This window comes from Sciurus carolinensis, chromosome 3, assembly GCF_902686445.1.
Source record: "Sciurus carolinensis chromosome 3, mSciCar1.2, whole genome shotgun sequence".
In the NCBI taxonomy this organism is placed as follows: Eukaryota; Metazoa; Chordata; class Mammalia; order Rodentia; family Sciuridae; genus Sciurus; species Sciurus carolinensis.
Window position 1 is genome coordinate 136523144 of NC_062215.1, and position 20342 is coordinate 136543485.

At 37.1% G+C, this 20342-nt stretch overlaps 1 protein-coding gene across 10 annotated transcripts in view; it reads left to right on the top strand.

Moving 5' to 3' along the window:
• The first annotated feature begins 2485 nt into the window (after positions 1 to 2485).
• Gulp1 (GULP PTB domain containing engulfment adaptor 1) overlaps positions 2486 to 20342 on the top strand; it is a 268650-nt gene continuing 250793 nt past the window's right edge. For 2 of the 10 annotated variants that reach the window (XM_047544374.1, XM_047544381.1), the window contains exon 1: positions 2489 to 3076. The gene's annotated coding sequence lies outside the window, so the exon portion shown is untranslated. Of the gene's footprint in view, positions 3077 to 3143; positions 3527 to 3766; positions 4019 to 20342 lie in introns of those variants that run through there. The other 8 variants (XM_047544376.1, XM_047544375.1, XM_047544379.1 and 5 more) reach the window with 7 other exon arrangements.

Here is a 20342-nt window from a genome sequence, read left to right on the forward strand (position 1 = left end):
ATAACAGGAGGTTTTCAGCCTTAGTTGATGTCCTTTTAGTTCAAGTAAGAGAAATTTCAAACTGGCTTGAGAAAGAAAATTAATTTAAAAATTAGAAGGTTGCTGAGTTTTTATCAACATAAGTGCAACTATGATGAATGTGAAGTATTTTCAAATGGAAATCAAATGTATTTGAAATGGGTAGAATTGGCATGTTCTAATGGTGCTGTCCTGCCTGGTTTATGCAACCCTTCTCCTTGGCATCTCCTTTCTTCACTTCCTGGGGCATGTTATATAAATCTGATTTGAAATCTTGTTCTGTTTGGTTGTGTTGTTAAAAACTTGATATCCTTGAGATTTTATTCCTCTAAGCCATTTCATAAAGCTGTTCATATCAAAAGTCAGGTCACAAAAATTACAAAGCAATTGCAAGTCTAGGGACTTTTAAAACATTGGTAGAAAATGTAAAAATTATTTTTTGCACTGTATGCAATGATTTGGAAAAAATAGTTATAGAGATTGGCACATCCTCATTCATTCACCCATGTTAGATGTACTTTTTAGCCATAGTTTTTAAGTCTCGTGGAAAGAGAGCATAGACCTCGACAGGAAAGGCTATGCACTATCTTCAGGAAGTTGTTTCAGCAGTTAATTGAGGAGCAGACTGGAGTATTAGGGAATTCTTACTGAGAGGAAGGACATAGGCTCTTATTTCTGAGAATTCAGGAGTAAGTTCTATAAAAGCCCAGGCAACTCTCAACATTGAGTTGAGTGAGAAAGTGTTTAAAAATACTTCTCTTAAAAGGATTTTAGAGAAAAATGAATAAAAGATAAGTACATGATTATTTTATTTAATTTTTTTAAATTAAAATGATTTTTAATGTATGCTTAACTGTTGTAATGAAGGGGAAAACAGTTAAAAGAAGACCATGGGTCAAATATTCACAGACCTAACTTTTGGTCCTAGCTTTAAAAGTTCCCAAACATGAGCTTTTCCATTAATTTATTGGACAGAATGAACAATGTCTGATCTCTGCAATCTGATTTGTTCTTTGATCCTGTACTGGTTTAGATAGAGATGTATGTATGTATAGATCTAGTGTTTCTCAGGCTGGAGTTAGCACACTCTAGTTGTTTGCTTGTGTATTCTTGGGAGTTTAGAATTCTTTTTAGAATCTTTTACTACTGTATTCTAAACAAAACCAAAAACACGTATTTGTAAGTATACAATGGAGTTGATCATCTGGCCAACTTTCTTGTTCCTAAGAATTAGGCTACCGTTGTTTTTATTTTTATAATCATGTTGATAATAAGTGATCATGTAAGCAATGTTGTTTAAACTTTAGTGATTGTTCATAGATTAATTGTTCAATAGTTATTTATAGGAAAAACACCTAACACTGTCCTTACAGTAATTCATTATAATAATTCTAATATGTGCTTCATTGTGATAAATGGGAAAACAGTTAAATGAAGACCACTAGCCAAAAAGTCTCCACAGGCCTAATTTCTGGTCCCACCTTTAATATCTCCCAACCAAGAAATGTTGGGAAAATCACTTAAAATTATTGGCTTCTCTTACTTTGTATTTGAAATAAGGGAGTTTGGCTGGAGTTAGGTGGTCCCAAAGATAGTTTCATTTAAAAATTGTGAAGTTGCGTGTTTCTTAATTGGAAAGTTTCAGAGAGAAGAAAACTGACAGTTACAAGGTCTTTGGGGGAAAATTTCCAGTATCATCCATCCACTTCTAATTACAGTAAAACATGTAGAACCAAATTTTTTATTATCTTCTCTGCCAGATCCTACTTTAACTTCTGCAAAAGTGACTATGATTCTGTGAATTGAAATTGGGTAGAGTGTCCTGGGGCAACTGAATTAGTAAAGATGGAGTCTACAATGGAATCTGGCCTGTCTGACTGCAAGCCCTGGCTACCAGTGTAACACATTATAAATGCTAAACTGTAAAACACCCTCCCCGTCCCTTTTGCTATCTATTTTCACATTCCAATTAAAATTTAGTAAACAAAATTCTGAGAAGTATCTCTTAAAGGTCCTCTTATTCCCTAAGAATCGGTTGTATGAGACTTCTCTCCCCTTTCCCCCACAGAGCAGTAAGGATGTTTAGTAGTGTTTCCACTCAAACTCAATACAAAAGTCCTAAATTCTGAGTTAAACATCTGAATGGAGCAAATAATAATGATTTAGTGGTTGAGGCAGTTTTCATGTTAAAAAAAGGCATAACAAAGTTCAGAGCTTCAGATTGAGTTTACAGGATGAAGAGAAAAATAAGAAAAAAGTCTGTAGTGGTGCAGCAAGAACAGCAGCAACAACTGTGTCAATGTTTTCTTGATAAAGGGTGTGAAGAAGGCATGTCTTACCCATATTTGTGCTTTTCTTTTGACATTTTCCCCCTATTAAGCTGCAGAGGTGTTTTAAAATTGTGTTAGGAAACACACAGGCGAACAGTCGTGATCCGGCTGCTCAGGGAGGAGGTTCAAAAGGAAACGCGGCGCGGGTGGGGGTGGAGTGGGGGGCTGTGCTTTGCTTCTGTCCAGGCTAAGGACAGAGTAAGGTACCGCCCCTCCTTCTGCAGACCCGCTTCTTTCACATTGGGCCCAGGCCTCTCCATTCTGAGTGCAAACGCGGGGTTGCCCAGTGCGCCCACAGAAAACCACCATTGGAGACGAAAGAAAGAAAATCAGCGGATTGAACACAGACGTCCCGTGTGGAAGTGTCCAAGGAGACCGCCAGAAGTGCTCAAGCCGAGTCTGTAAGAGTTTCCTTCTGGCCGAGAGGGGGAGCCCCGCGTTCCCAGGCGGGAGCGACCCGGCGTCCCGAGCCCCAGCCCCGGCCACTACCAGCGCCAGTTCTTGCTTCAGCTGATTAGGAAGAAGAGGGAGGGGGCAGAGAGCGCGAAGAGGGAGGGGACCCGAGTCAGAGGGTCCCGAGTCCAGCGCTGTGTTGACGTAGAGAAACTTTCCCTCTCGGCCACGGAAAGGCGCCCGGGCTGTGCTGGAGCGGAGATCGCCGAGCTCCGAAGACCCAGCAGCTCTCCACGCCCCTGCCCGAAGCCTGACCCGCTGCATCACTCGGCAAGGTACGGAGAGACCGTGATTTATCTGGGGTCTTCCCTGGCTGCGAGCCCAGACTCCAGCCAGGTAGCGTGTGATCTTTCAGACATCCTGTGGGGCGGCGGGCGGTGGTCAGCCTCGGCCACCGGTGCTGGGGAAGGAGGGCGCGGGGCTGCGCGTCGCCTGTGCCCGGCAGGTTGCAAAAATTGGGACAGCGAAAAGCTCAGGGAGTCGTCCAGCAGGAGAGCAGGCTAAGACCTGTTGACGGCTGCTATGGCAGCGCTTGGGGAATGATGGAGGAGCTCTACGAGGTCGGGGGCGCAGCTTTCTCTGGGCTCCTGAAGCCTTTCTTAGCCTTTTGTGGTAACTTTGGTCCGAGTGGCTGGGCCGGTGCGCCGGGGCTGGAAGGAGGCTGTGGGGAACCATTGGACCAGTCCGGCTGACGGTGCGTGGACCATTCGCCGCTAAGCGGACAAGTAAGTCATTACCAGGTCACAGCGAGGAAACCTAAGAGCGAACTTCTTCCTTCGCAGCCTCCCTTTTGTTGGCTCAGGGGAAAATGTGGGCATGGGGGCGGGGAGGCGCGAAGCTCCCAGGCCCGGCCGCGGACACTTTAAAGGCCAGAACAGGGAGGGCCCACACTCCGGGGCGGTGTCCACATGGTCACCTCCTGGCTGGGTCAAGTAGCTCTGCTGGAGGGCGCTGCACTTAGAGGGGCGCCAGGCGCGGCGGATGTTGAGACCTTGCCTGGGTCCACCTCCGGGTGGCCTCACTCCTTACTCCCTCACTACACGAATCCCAAGCCGGCGCAGTCGGTTCTCTATTCTGAGGTTGCTGGGGCTGCCGCGCTGACTTCCCTGTGTGCGGGAGGGAACTCTGGGCAGGCTGGTTTTCTTGGAATGTGTTTACAATGTTGAATGGGACATGAACAGGAAGCTGGATGCTGCAGCTGGAAATAGCGTGCCAAGGTAGAGTAAGGAAGACGTAGCTGGTGTTGGGCTTGGCGGGTTCACTAGGTACGTGGGGCAAACTCTGAGGGCTGGCGGTCAAGGACCCCTCTGGCTCTTAGAGGCATTAATCAACCGAGTTTGTCTTATTTGCTATCGCAATCAGACATTCACGTGCAGTCTTTCAGTGTTGCAAGTTTGACAAAATGTAATACAATCGATTAGGAAAGCTTTAATAATTTAATGTTGTGCCCGCTTTTAAAAGAAATGGTGCACCAACATTTAAGAATAAAAAGTTTTGGAGAGTGTTTTAGTGTGACTGTCCTATTAATTTCTAGGGCTACTAGGAGATCAGGATACTGATGGTTTTGTGTCTTTAATCACGTGGATGATTAGGTCCTAAAAGGAGGGCAGATTAGGAGATGGAGTGGATGTTAGAATGTAGGGAACTGAGAGGAATTAGAAAATCTTCAGATTTGCAAATTGCTTCCTTTCTCTGCCAGTTTTTCTCTCCTTCCCCCATATAAACGAGTAGCCTTACTAGAAAACCCACCAATTAGAAGAATGTAGTTGCTGGTGAGTACAAGCCTTACTGAAAACCCCGGATAGGCTAAGGTACTGCTCCATTGCATAATTAAAAGGTCTCCTTGAGCTGTCCAGGAGTATTTTCCAAGTTTTTACGACTGACAAGGAAAGAAGAGAGGAATCTGGCAGGCAGCCAAACTAGCCTGAGCTCAGTAGCCAGGCATGAAAGAAACTGGGGAAGTTGCAGGGGATAATTGGAAAGGGTGCTATTGGTTTACTTGGGTTTAAACAAGGGGTTTCTTTTACAATGAAAAATTTTAGGTGACTAATATCAGTCTTCTTGGGAAAAAGCAAAAATATAAAAAATTTAAAAAAATATAGACTGCAGTCGAACATGACTGAGGAGAGTCTAAGAAGGGTTGGAGGCGGGAAGTTGGACCCTTGCTTATCAGTGTGGCAGTGGAATAGCTGGGGGGTCCTGATGCTGTTTGTTCTGATGATATTGTGCAAATGTTCACACTTTGTTGCTATCTGTCTCCCTAAGTTGGACTACATTAGCTGCAACTTCAGTCCCTTGACCTTGACCTTACTTCTTTGTTTTCATGACCAGTAAGAACTGAAGACTTGGGCTTTGAGCAGATGGTTTTCTACCTAAATTGAATAATTCAATTAGGTATTCTCAAGTAGCACAGATTTGGGTCATGGAGTCGAAGTGAAAAAACCCATCCAGCATGTCTTCCTTGTGTTTCAGAAGTAATCTCGATAAATAGATCTTGCTCTTTCACCTGGAGAAGTAGAAGTTGGGACTATCTTAGTATTTCACACATTTGCCCAATAGTTAAAAGATTCCAATTTCAGACTGACCACGACTCAAAGCCTTATCTGGGATTCAGACCCTTTTTTTTTTACATATTAAAGTTGTTTATATTTCATGTCTACTTTTTTGCTTTTCAGGGAGGGTACTATTGTGGGTATGGGAGTTGGATGGTAAAAAAAAAAACAAAAAAAACCAAATGTGGTTTGTATTTTTGGATTCCTGAGTTTGAGGTTGTGAATATCATCCTGCTCTCTGAGATTGACTTTATGAATCACCCTCTGCAAAGTGTTTTCCTTGACTGTGTGATTTCAGTTTTTCCACTTGCAAAGTAAAGAAACTTTCCTTTACATAATTACAAGCTTACTGTGAGAATTAAAGAGATGAAATAATGTTAATAAACTTTTAGACATAAAGGTCACAAGGACTTCTGACTTAATTGACTTCAATTGAGTTTATGGGGATAAAACAGAAATGTTTATATCTCAAATACATGTTATAATGACATCTATATTTAATTTGCAAAAATTATGACTTGTACATTTTAATCATAACTAATTTAATCATAAACTTTTATTTTTGAGGATATTGGGTGAGATTTTGTTATGGTTAAGGCTGAGTCATTATCTCAAACAGAAAAGAATGATCAGCAGATTCATTTATTTTTATTTCAGTTTATATTTATATTTGAAACCAGTTATTTTAAAAGTTCAGCTCAATTTTGCCTTTATGAGAAGTTAACAAATATATTTGTAGAATTTGAATTCTTCTCAGAAATAACACTTAAGAAACTAAAATACATTTATGATTTATAAACTTTGTTTCCCAATAGCCACAACTATTTCCTTAAGACTTTAGAACATAGATTTTGCAGTTATTTATTTATTTATTCAACCAATATTTATTCCATGCTTATTTTGAATTGTTAGTCCTGTATTCAAATCTCAGAACTGAACTTCTCAGATCTGTTGATTTGTACGTTATTTTATTTCTTAAGCATTGTACCAACATATTTATTGTTTATATTGCCATCTATAATTTATGAACTTAATTGTTGATCCATGCAAGATACTTGTGAAACATTCAATTTTTAGTTTTATATGTCAGTCAGTGAAATATATTACCTATTTTTATAGCTCAATGCATTATGCTATACTCATTAATGTTTAACTTAACTCTTTCAGGTGAAAAGGTCAATCAAGTACAGAAAGCAGAATATGTATTAATAAATTGTTTAAAGAATAAAATGTTACGTCAATAAGCTTAATAATAACTTTTATTATTAGACTTTACATTTTCATGAATATATAAAAAGCAGAAGTATATGTGATATGATAGTTGTGTTGAATTTATAGTTAACACTATGAGTATTTTTTTGAACCATCAAAGAACAAATGAATGTTCAATGATAGTCTGTGGTAATTTTAATGTAAGAAATGTCTTTTTTTTTTAATCTTTTTTTTCCATGGTGGAATGAAAATGATGATTTTTATTTAAACTCTCTTAGCACAGTGATTTGTTTGTTACTGGATCTGCAGTATTGCAATTTCTCTTCTAAAACCTCTAAAGTATAAAAAATTATTTCATTTGAGTATAATAATGAATTCAAAGGTAGTTACAGAAGCCAATTGCATGACTGCCATGAACCCTGGTCCCTGAATGTATTAGAGCCTGGTGGATCTAATAGTGTTTGTTTTAATGTATTTAGTGAACAGGAAGCTTAAGTCGGTTCCTATGGGAGCCTAAAATGTTTCCAAATTGGAAGAAGAAAAATGGTCTAAACTTTGAACATGGAAATCCCTTTGCTTCCAAAGAGTGGAGATAGAAAATTGAAATCAGACCTCTATTTTTTAAAAGAGTGATTAAAAATCATTCTTCCAGAGTAAGATTTAGAAGACAGTGTTTAGAGTGTGAACAGGCTCTGTTATTTGCTAATTTTGTATTTGTTTTATGCTTTGAAAATGTTTTCAGCCACTCCAGTGATGCTTACCGTGCATGATTATTTTTCATCAGAGCACTGTTAATTGATTCATTTATTGTGCAGGAAAATAAGTGCCAGTGTTCTATTTACATTGAAACGGTATAGTTGTGGTCAAGTTTGAAATTAGTTTTGTCTTTCAATATTGCCTACTTAATAGTTTTGAAAAGTGTGCTCCATCTCACTCATATAATATGAAAAAGTGAGTTAACATGTAGCAATTGTGATTGTCACCCTATTTTGTCCTACATCTCAGAGATTGAAATGACTTAAGAGTTTTCAACAACTTAGTATGTATTTTCTAGAGTGCACCTAAGAAAGCTAATCTAGGTAAGAATACCTTTGTTTCACTATATATATATTTTTTTTGCTATTAACATCATATAAATATACTGAAATATTATCTTTAGTACTTGCCCTTTGACGAAGTGGTTCAGAATAGACTTCAGAAACTTAACTTCCAGCTGGGCATGGTGGCATACTCCTGTTATCCCAGCTGCTCAGGAGGCAGAGGAAGGAATATTGGAGGATTGAAAGTTCTTTGAGGCCAGCTTGGACAGATTAGTAAGAACCTGTCTCAAAAAAAAAAAAAAAAAAAGAGAGAGAGAGAGAGAGAAAGAAAAAGGGTTATTGATTAGTGGTAGAGCACTTGGCTGGCATGTGGGATCCTGGGTTAAATCCCCAGTTTAAAAAAAAAAGAAAAAGAAAAAAAGAAACAATTTGAGCACAATTTTAATAATTAAATTATTTCCTGGGTAATTTTTGCTAGGGATCTTTGAGTGTTTTTGTTTTCAAAATTAAAAGGCATATTTAGGCTTTCATTTGTATCTGCAAAGGAAGAGATAAATAGTGGGCAAGATCTCTCCACATTCTTGATTCCAAACTGTGATAATGACATATTCATGGACTCCTTTTCTACTCTTCTCAAAGTATATAGGAAGATGTGCAGTTAACTGGTATAAGAAGGTAAATTCACTGCTTAGAAGGTAACTACTACTGATAATTTGATAGGGTACTCTATGAAGTGAAAATTGTGAATAAATATTGTTTTCCTGGTGTTAACACAGCTTTTTCATAATATAATCAGATGTTATAGTTGACCTGTTTTTGTAGATATGATCATGGTCATTTAAGAGCATAAATAGTCCACTAACTGAATCATTAAGAATTTGGCTACATAGTATGTTGTTGGTTACATAATATTTTCAAAAAGTTACCTAATATTTCATGAAGGATGACAGGCTATCCTTATTTGGTTTGTATTATAAAAGATGGTATCTATTTTAAATAGCATTGTAGCTTAAAAAAAAAAAGAGCAAACAGAACATCTGTGCTATGGTAGCAAACATGCAAATTTAGGGTAATTAGAAGTTGACATAAGAAATAAATTCGTTTTTATGTTTTCTGTATCTCTCATAGTCATCCATAACAATAGAAAAGATGCTATGTTTTAAAGTAAACTTTTAATAGCAAATTTGTTCATTTACCCAGATTTCAACCTAGATGAGTTGAAGTATAGATTTTTAGGTACTGATAAGTTTTATTTTAGAAATTGAAGATTTTATAACATGTCTTTAAAAGATCAAAGTTCATGTCATCTTCTGAAATCTATTTCATTTTTTGTTTACTTTGAAGAATTGTGTAGTGAATACAAAATTTTGATTGCTAGTTGAACTTTCCTATTACCCTTTGACTATGTGAACTAATATAATTATAAAAATGTTCTTCAATATAAATGCTGATCATTATTGATAATGCACATAATTACAGAGAAAGTTTGGCCTATTGAAAAGAATATTTTTGTGATTGAATTAATTTTATAGCAATTTATCCTGTGCTCTTTATGGTAATATAATTGGTAAGTGTATATTGTTTGTGCAGTATATTCTCTCAAAATACAACTGAGAGAATTGTTAAGGGGTTATATCTGAGTAAGTAAATTTTATTTGAAATTACATAAATGCTAGCTAAAATGGCAAAGGTCAATTGATATTGCAGAATTATAAAGTAGTATTGCTTTTTAATAAGAATAGCTAGTTTTTAAAAATATGAGTTATTATTTGTTTTCACGTATTAATATGACTCCAGATACATGGGAGAAAAAACTTTAAAACTTTTAAGATCTAACCAGCAAGGGCTATCACATTGCCAAAATCATCTTTAATCCTTTTAAAGGCATAGCTACTATTAAATTTATAACATTAATTATCATAGGCTTAATTGCTTACATTAAATAGACTAGGCAATATATTATTGATTTGGGAAAATGAAATTTCTTAGAATAGTGCAGATGAGGCCTTAAAGAACAATATTTTAGACTTAATATAATAAATCTTTCTTTGGGTCTTCCATATTCAATGAGATTCTTTATTCAGTGATTTTCTATTAAATTGTTATAAATTTGTTATCTCCCTTATTTCTCATTCTGAAAAATATAGCTTTGATTAATCCATGATTCTGATATGATTCAGTTGCACATTTTAGTAAGTGTTTGTTGTATCACGTGTTTATATCACTTCTTTTTTTTTTAATAGCTTTTAGTTGTTGATGGACCTTTATTTTATTCATTTATTTATATGTGGGACTGAGAATTGTGCCTCACACATGCTAGGCAAGCGCTGTACCACTGAGCCACAACCCCAGCCCAACCAGTTCTTTTTGTAGTTGTGTCCTTTGTTAGTAGATGACAGAGAAATATCTCAAATTAACTTAAATAGAAGTTCATTTTTCTATATAATTCTGGAAACATTGGAGAGGATGTTGAGAAAGTAGGCACAGAGAAGAGGGGAAGCAGTGCATGGAAAGAATGTGTGGAGGTGATTCTTAGACCGGCACACAGGAAGAGCTGAGTTAGGCTTGCAAAGAGTTTCAGAAAGCAGTTGGGAAAGGTAAGGATCAGGAAACCATGAGAATGGTTTAGCAGAGTGACTTGTGGTTTTTGGAACCAGAGAGATGTCTCTCCTTTCTGTCTCCATGTTTATGTCCATAATCATCAGTAATCACATGCAGGAATTTAAGAATTTTAACTGACTGTTTCAAAAAATTACCATCTTATTTTCTATTTCTTTAGTTCAAACAATGTAGAATTGGAATCGCAAGCAGGAGGTTGTATTCTCTATTTCACATTTTCATTAAATTTCAGAACATGTAAATTTTAAAAACTGATTTATCTTTTTCTCTGCATTAGTGTATTTGGATGGGTTATGATTTGGCTGGGAGTATTTTCTTATGGTGATCTGTCATTTTTGAGATTTCAAGAATTGGTGTGTTAAATAAGTTCTTCTATCTCTTTTTTGGTAATAAGTACCTATTAAGAATTTCTGTGAACACTACTGGAAAAAAATTTGGAAAATTTCTGAACATTTGGAAATTTCTTTTTCTACATATCACAGAGTTATTTAAGGTTGTATATTTGATTAAAAATGTAGATTATTAGCTAACCACTACTGATTAAAAATTTAAATGCATACTGAAAATTTTACTGCATTATGAAGGGGACCTATAATTAAAATATAGATTATGTAATTTATCATCATGTATTTTTCTTCTTTTTGCTTGACTTGAAAATTCTGTGAGATATATTCATTTTAATTTAGTTTTATTTTGTTGATATTTATTTGAAATGAATGATTCATTTTATTTTCAAAATATCTGACATATGCAGTCTCTTTCAAGGTGTTAATTTGAGCTAATTAACATATAGAACTTGGCATTCAGATATCAGTTAGTAGATCTGGACTACCTTAAATTTAAGAAGGTGCATCTGCAGGGGCTCAGAAAATCATGCCCCAAACCTCAAAGTATGGCCATTTTGAACTAAAGGATCAGCCTCAAAATATCTTAGAACTTCTCTTACCACCAACCTCCCTGTCTCTTAATACTTTTTCACTCCCCAAATTCAGGGAGCGGCTTCTTCTGAAGCTGTCATCCTAGAAGGAATGCAATTATTATGAAATCTCATTAACCAGGAAAGATTAACCACCGGGGAAAGAAGGAACTACATGCAGAACACTCCCCTGAACATTCTTCATCTAATCTTCCGAGGGCAGCTCCAAAGATTACCTAATAGACTTTATCTACGTAAATACAACCACCTTTGTTCCTGTGCATATTTCTCTGCCCTCCTCCCATAGCTGTTATCACTGCCCTCCAGGATTCCCCCATCCCTTTTCTATTCCAGCTTCAATTCCTCTCTGTAGCTGGGGAAGTTATTTAAACTTCAACCACCTAGAACTTCTTGGAGACTTAAACACTTTAAGTGTGATTCCCATGCTGTGATTTCTCCCCATGTACAATAATAAGTTTGCATAACTTTTCTCCTACTTAATATGTGCATTGTCAGTTGATTGAAAAGAACCTTCACAGAATAAGGGAACATTTTCCCCTTCACCTCTGTAGGTTCAAGGTAATAGTATTATACTTGAAAATTGACAACAGCTTCAAGATCACAAAAATAGATTACTCTTTCAGTATATTGCTTTCGATTGGTCCTCAGTAACCATCGATACTTCTTTGCTTCCCTACCCTGTTGGATCTCCAGATTGCCTTTGGATGACAATGGATTAAATCCAGTGTCATTCACTACCTAAAGTTGACACTCCTTTCCATTTCTTGCATTTCCATTTACAAGAAGCATATTTTCACTTCTAAGAGCCACATCGCCTTCCTTGTTATTGTGACAAATACTATTGGTTGTGTGCCTAAACCCATCTCTTTCTCCTTTTGGTTCTGGTGTTGTTCACATGTTCAATCTTCCCCACATAACTTGAGAAGACAATCTCCCTTCTGATTCAAGTGAAATTTTGATTTGGTTAAGCTAATAATCATGGTGTTTCTGATTCCCTTGACAGTGATTAGTTATTGCGGGAACATTTTTATCTCTCAATTTTATTCAACTATGTGAAAATGGCAGAACTAGGGAGAAGTGGCATAGAAAAGGTTTTGCTATACTTAGCAAGGGAACATTGGATGAAAAGGCACATGTGAGTTTTCCTTTTTTGTTGTTGTTGTTGTTTGTTTTAATTGTAGGTGGACACAATACCTTTATTTTATTATTATTTTTTGTATGTGGTGCTGAGGATCGAACCCAGGGCTTCACACATGCTAGATGAGATATCTACCACTAAGCCACAACCCCAGGGCAAAGCAAATGTATTAAAGATGGCACATAAAAATGTAAAGACCTTGGGTGCTTGATGGGATTGTTGGGTCCCTGAATCAACCTACCATATTTCTGAAACTACTGCTGAGTGAGAGAATCAATTTCTTTATTTTTACAAACCATCTTGAAAAGAATTTTTAATTAATTGGAATAGAAAGTATTCTAATTATAGAAGTTATTAAGTGATATCTTAATTTTGTGAATAATCATCTTACAAATGTTAGAAGTAGTAATTTAATTATTTAAGAAAGTTTAGGGATACTTGAGTTTTATAAATATTTTATATAGTTAGTATGATTCATCTATAAAATATTAAAATAAATATTCCTTGTTTTTAATACAGTAAATAGATCAGTCATCTTATTAGCCAAATTTATTCTGAGAAGAATAAATTGAAGAGAAAGCAGAATGAAGCAAAACTGGGAACAATTTAACAGGTCATACCATACACAATTCAATAGAGAATGGGTTCATATGAAATATAAATTCATAATCTAATCAATTCACAAAATTGTGCCCCTGTTTGTTGATTTTTTTGGTGTCTTTAGTGTATTGGGAAAGTAAAATATACATAAAAATCAATAATAGTGTCATAATGCCTGGTTTGAGTAATTTATAACTTGTAATCTATTGTTAATGATAATTCATAACTATTTAAATGTAAAAGATAAAGCTTATGGAAGGAAAATAAAGAAAGTTAGAACTATAGATCCATTCCAAGAGGTCTGAAAATCGCAGACTTTCAAGTTAGAACAGTGACCAAGAGCCTGTCCTTGACAAACTAGTCAGGCTTCTTTCCATCTTCTTCCCAACTGGGTGGTTACTTCTGAACTTCTGTGTTTGTCTCTGAATTGTCCAGATGCAGTAAGAATCCTGATAAACAGTTTAACCACCTCAATATCATTATTTTCTGTATCTAATTTAGTTCCTTACTGTTCTAGCCAGCATTTTTGCTGCTGTGACCAAAAGATCTGACAAGAACAATTAGAGGAAGAAAAGTTTCTTTTGAGACTCATGGTTTCAGAGGTCTTGGTCCATAAGATGGCCAGCTCTATTGCTCTAGGTCCAATGTTTGGCGGAACCAATGTTTGGTGAAAGAGAATGTTGGAGAAAAGTGGCTCAGGATATGGCACCAGGAAGCAAAGAGAGAGAGCTTCCCTCACCAGAAACAAAATATAAACCTCAAGGGCATGCCCCCATTAACCCACCTCCTCCAGCCACACCCTGCCTGCCTACAGCTACCATCCAGTTAATCCCCACCAGGGGATTAATCACTTCTACCTTCTCACATCATCTCACACATGAGCTTTTGGGGGACACCTCTTATCTAAACCATAACACTTTCTTTATACCATCTCCTAAGGAATGTCTGATCATCCTGGCCTGCATTCAGCAAGAATCCTGTTAGGTTGGTGTCCTCAGAATGCTCGCTCATCTGTACCATTGCCTCAGTGATTTTTCTTCCAGAGCTCTACTTTCTGCTCATTGGCTATGCATTCCCCGTTTCCTTTGATCTGTTTTGGATTCGAGTCTAATCTCTCCCCCACTGTAAAATCCCATTGGCAGTGGTCCCTATATTTATTGTTGTGATCCTGAGTAAAGCCTACCTCATCATTCTTTAACAAGTATCAGGAACATTTTTTTTTCTTTATCACTAGTTTTATAAAACCTTAGTTCACTGGAATCATTAGCAATTTAATTATTTTTTGACCTGACTTAGCATTAAGTATATTAGCTTTTGTAATGTAATGTCTCAAACTATGGAGATATGTGTGACTTCTTGTTCTCTTGCTATAATGGTGGTAGGAATTATCCAAAGCTCAGAATTGACAAAAGCAGGAGTGAAATGTACTTTATGGTATTAATGTGCTCCTGAACTGAAATAGTCAAGTGGATCTGGGAACAAAGTAACAGCCTAAAAGAATAGGCAAGTTTACAATGAGCAGGTTTGTTGAGAATGCGGGGGTGTGAGAAATAGAAAGTAAGAAGACTGTGTGGGCAATGCAGATGAGGGAGAGCAGTTGGTGAGACTGTGGGTGGGAATGCTACAGATGTTGAAAGCCTGCAGTAAAGCAGTGTGGTGACTGGAACATGGGTCAAGAATGGTAAGGCCAGCTTATTAGAATTGGTATGGGGGTGAATACTGGAAGCTTGTAGATTGGAGAGACACATTACCAATAACTGGACTATCAAAGGAAAGTGAAAGTCACATCCAAGGAGCACTTACTGATGGAGATATGTATAAAGTAACAAGACCTCCTGCATCATTGTGATTGAGACGTCCATTTTAGTTCTTTTTTTTGCATAAGAATGCAATAAACATGCTTGAGATGCTTCATCTATGAGATCATGACCTTCAGTCATAGCAACTGAGAAGTCTCCACACTGGGAATGCTAGGCAAGAGAAACCAGAGGATACAAAGTGCTGCAATTCTCAGAGGATTATTGTTCTTTTAGAAAGTGTTGTTCAGGGATTGTCCTGGGGCCTCCCTTTACCCTTACATAATAGGAGTGCCCTCTGGTGACCTTTTTCTGCTTTAAATGGGAGCCACATTCTTGTAGGTTGTTGAATGTGAATGAATGCCACTGGATGTGGAAATTATAAAGCAGATATGATGATCTAATTTGGAAATTTTATTAGAAAATATAACTTGGCTATATTAGACAAAAATGAGGAACAGGATAAGTATCCAGATATCGCAATTTTCAACTCATGCTTGTGCTGAAATAACTAGAGAAGGCACTCCCCCTCCACGTTTGTCTCTCTACTAGAATCTTCATGATGCCTGCACTCTTCTTTTCTCCCCACTCCTTCCTTCATAGGAACCCAGGCCCTCACACTTGCTGGGCAAGCACCCTACCACTGAGCTGCATCCCCAGCCCTTTAGTGTGGGAAGCCAGCCATGTTTAGCAGAATTAGGCTTGGCTGAGCCATGGGATACAGAGGTCTGATTTTCAGGAACTGGCAGTCATGAGAGACTACTTCAGAGACCCTGGGGTAGGTGACCCTGTGCAGGTGACTCACTGCCTGAGGGAATGCTAATTCTCTAAGCAAATGGCTTCCCTAACTCCAACCCTTCCTGTTTCTCACAGAAGCAGCCCCTCCTGGTCCCCCTTTACCTGTGCAACTATAAATAAAGGGACTCCTCCATCTTGTTTTGAGACCAGATCTTGGCATGGCCCAATCCATCACACCCTCTCCCATTCAAAAAGATATTGGCTCTTGTGTTTCTTTAATTAGATACATTTCTTAGTGATTAATCGATAACTGGCACTGTCCTTCGACAGAAATCCTTTCCCTGGTCCATGCTGGACATGGCAGAACCCATCCCCCAACTTTAGTCTATTTTCTTATACCTCTGAATCTGCACCAGAAAGGAATTTTTGAACAAGAGAATAATGATAAAAGTAGCACTTATAGAGTGCTCACCATGTTCTAAGCCTTGTGTGCTGATTTTTTTTTTTTTTTTTTTAATTTGTAAATGAGAAACTTGTCTGACTTTCCACAGGCAGCAAACAGTAGAGTGAAAGGTGATAGAACGTGTTGCATCTCAGGCATCAGAGTAACTGCGGAAGTGTGCAGAAACATGCAGTGGCCTCCGTGGAGTTCTCTTTACCAGTGAGGCTGAAACATCTTTGAGCAACCAGAATGATGGACTTCTGACTGATGCTTGATTCTTTCCTTTTTTTTTTTTTCCTTTCTGATAGCAAAATTAGTTGTTCATCTCTTGCTTTAGACATAGTAAGTTGAAACTCCCATGTGATAAGACTTTTTTTTTCCATTTTACCCTACTTAAATAAACAGAAATAGAAATAGAAAATATTATAAAATTTAATTCATTGACTAAGTTGTGTCTGCAGATGCTTTGATTTTCACCTGATTTGATTGGTCAGGAGAATTAAAATGTTAAGTGAGTGTACAATTTTGTATCTTGAATTTCTTTCTAAGACCTGTTTTTTTGGGTGGCTTAGTCTGTACAAACACACATTTCTTAATTCCATTATCCCTCTTTTTCCTAATGATAAGGATTGAATAAAGTCTAAGATATTATTACACCACTAATATTAATAGTTTCTAGTTGTGTAACATGAACTTTTCACTTATGTATTTGATAACATTTTTAAATGAGAGGATGGGCTGGAGGACCTCAAAGAACATTTTATATCTTAGGATAGTCTTTATGTTTGTTTCAGTAGTTTTTTGAGCTAAAACCAATTTCTTAATCATGATATTATATTCAAGTTATCCTACTTTAAGCAGTTGATTTCATCATTTTTTCTTTTTTGATAAGTTAAACTCTTAGACATTTGATCTCTTGTGGTATTTGTAGCCTCGATGTTTTGAGAAGGTTCTACTGAAAAGGGATTTGATATAGTCTGGTTATTAGGAAAGGCTTCTTAGTGGAACACAATGAGAGGGTAGGAGAGTGTTTCAAGTGTGTAGGTAATCTTACAGGAGGAGAGAGTATATGGTTCAGCAATAGAATTAGAAGACTGTAAGAATAGAGGTAGAAAAGAAAAAGGGACAGAAATTGCTAGAGATGAAGCTAGTGAGGCTAAATCTGATCTTACTGGACTTTATAATCCAAAGATGGTACTTCATCTCAAGATCAGTTGGAAGCCCTTGAAGGATTACAATGGAGTTGGTGACAAGATGGTATCTGTAGTTTAGAAAGCATTGAGTTGTTACTTAGCCAATGTGTCCAAACAAGAAAAGGTAAACAGTGTAGTTTACAGTGATGTCAATGAGAAAAGAGCTTATTCCAGTGATATTTAGGAGAAAAGAATTATATGCTCTTTCATTATCTGTTAATGATTATGGGAGGCAGGTAGGAGAATGGTATAAATGTTGATTCTCAGGTTTCTCCTTTTGGCAGCTTATTTGTACTATTCATCAACAAAATAAATCCAAGTAGAATTTCTGAAGGAGAAGAATGATTTTTAAATTTGGGAATGTTTTGATTTGCCTCTGGATCTTTCTGCTGTGGATGGTCAGTAGGCATTGTGTACATAGGTCTGCAGCTAAAAAATTTGATCAGGCGTAGTGATATGTGGTGCATATGTGGGTATGGGTGTGACTGTAGGTATATGAAGGTTTTTAGGTTTCAGTTTACAAATATGAACTTTTGGTTCAGAGAATAAAAACAATGGTTTACATAGTAGAAAGAAAGTCTACAACAGAGGTAGGAAGAATGCTAGAATTTTAAGTAAGTAGGAAAAGCAAATCCTATGGGCAACATTGGGAGAAATGAAATGTGATGTTGTTAGAAGTTAAGATACAAGAGTCTTAAGAGAAGAAATGTGGGGAATGGGGAACCAACAGTGTTAAATAGTGTAGGAAGATAAAATATAAATAAAGAAAAGAAGAAAAATTAGAGTCTTTCATTCCTGACATGAAAGTCATGTATGACTGCTTGGCAAGAACAATTTTAGGGGAATTGTGTGTTTGGTGAATTGTGCATGTGCATGAGTGTTTGCAACAACACTGAAAGCAACTTCCATAGCATAACCGTGTATGGAAAAGGAGATGTAGTGTGAAAACTGAAAAAGAAACTTGCTACACTACCAAGAGGGTTTCTTCAATATTAAAGAGATTTCTTTATGCTTAAAGAAGATTTGGCAAATAAAATCCTTTAGGGATCAGCAAGAATAAGTACAGCATATACATATGTTATGCTGACTGTTTGGCACTGTGGTGAACTCAAGATGCTTACCTTTTGGAGTGGGTAGTCATTCCTTAGTTCCATCTACCTTTAAGATAATTGAGAATGTGGACCTATTTGGCACATAGGCCACAGTGGAGAATAAGAACTAATGTGAAGTAGGGCTGCATATTAGAATTCTAAACAATGTTGAGGGACCAGTTTCTTACGTGAACACAGTGGAATGTTAATATAGTAAGGGAGTTTTAAGTTGTGTGCTAAACAATGGCTAAAAAGTGGACCAAGGACTAAATTATTAGAAGAGAAAGGACATGAGAGAGGAAGGAAACATTGGCTGGGGGAGGGGAAGAGGCCTAGAAATGAAGAGAGTTTGTGTTCAGAATATTTTATGTTAGAAGTAATTGTTCTAAGTGAGAAGAGCAGTGGATGATTTACCAGAAGAATGTAATAAAGGAAGATAACTGGGTGTGCAGAGTTGAGAAACTGAGAGACCAGTGTGCTGGATGAGTGTTTCACATGGACTTTGGAAGTCAGTTCTACTTGAGATTTTTTCAATTAAATGCTAAATGTCAACACTTGTAGTGGTAGTAACAGAAACAGGCACCAAAAAGATGTATAAATTTGGGAGCATGGGAGATTGCATCCTTGGGATGGATCTGTTGGAAGGCAAATAATGACTTGTTTATGAAAGAGTGTCATGGATATGGGCAGATGGGAGGCTGAACACAGGGGACTTGGCATCATGACCACATCTGACCAACAGGTTTGTGGGCACCTATGGAGCTGCTTCTTTGTGTATCCTAGTGTCTTAGTAAGCTCAGGATGCCATAGCAAAGCATCACAGGTTGGGTAGCTTAAACAACAGAAGTCTGTTTTCTTATTGTCCTGGAGACCTGAAGTCCAAACTCAGGGTACCAGTGTGCTTGGTTCTTATGAGGCCTTTCTTCCTGGCTTGCTGACTTCTTTGTGTTTTCACATGGCTGCAGAGGTACATGGGGTGAGAAGGCAAGCTCTATGGTGTTTCTTCTTATAAGTACACCTTAATCCCATTGTTAGGGTTACACCCTAAGACCTCATCTAAACCTAATTGTGTTCCAAAGACCTCATGTCTAAATGCCATCACAGAGTGGAGTTAGGGCTCAACAATATGAATTTGAAGGGGTCTGCAGCACTTAGAAATACATTGAGTTCACTGTGGGAGGGTGATGAGATTGTATTTATTATACAGGTAGGTTTATTGATAGCGATATTTATGTCCCTATTATGTGCTGTGAGCATATTTTATTTATTATGTACTACAAATTGACACTTCATATCTTAGAATGTTTGATACCTCAAACATATGTTCATTTGTATTCATTATAGTTCCATATGGTCAGTAAAAGACCTAAGGTTGTACTGGAAAAAGCCTGAACTTTGCTTTCTTCATAGGTAGGACTTGCCATTTACAAATTGAGTGCTCTTTGGGAGGAAAATCAGTTGCATGCTTCTTCTCCTTCCTAACCTGTAACAGTACAGCTGAAAACTACATGCAAGATTGTTGAGGGATTAAAAACATCATATCTAATACATGTAGCATAGTGTATGGTATTTTGTAGGTGGTCAATAAATGGTAACTGGTGTTATGCAGAGTATAATTTTCATAATTATATTTAAAGATATGCTTTCATTATGATTAAAATGTGCTTTTTTATCGTAATGACTTTCCGATGGTAAATACAAGTGGAACAACTTTGATGTACTAATCTGTATTATTTGTTATTTATAAAAGATAAAAGAGGGATATAGAATTTGTATCTGTTTTGACTATATCTCCAAATCAAAAGTTATATATTTTCAAAAAAAATATACATGCTAGTTTAAAACATTACATATTTTTAACTAGTATGGGGATTGAACCCAGGGGTGCTTAAACACTGAGCCACATCCCCAGTCCTTTTCTGTATTTTTAAATTTTGAGACATGGTCTCTCTCAGTGGCTGAGGCTGTCTTGGAAATTATGATCCTCTTGCCTCAGTCTTCTAAGCTGCAGGGATTACTGGCATGTGCCACTGATCTTGGCTATAATTTTTTTTTTTTAATAAATGAAATATGGTGGAAAGAAATATTTATTTTATTTTTAAATTTTTTATGGGGTGCTGAGGATCGAAACCAGTGCCTTACACATGCTAGGCAAGCGCTCTACCACTGAGCCATAACCACAG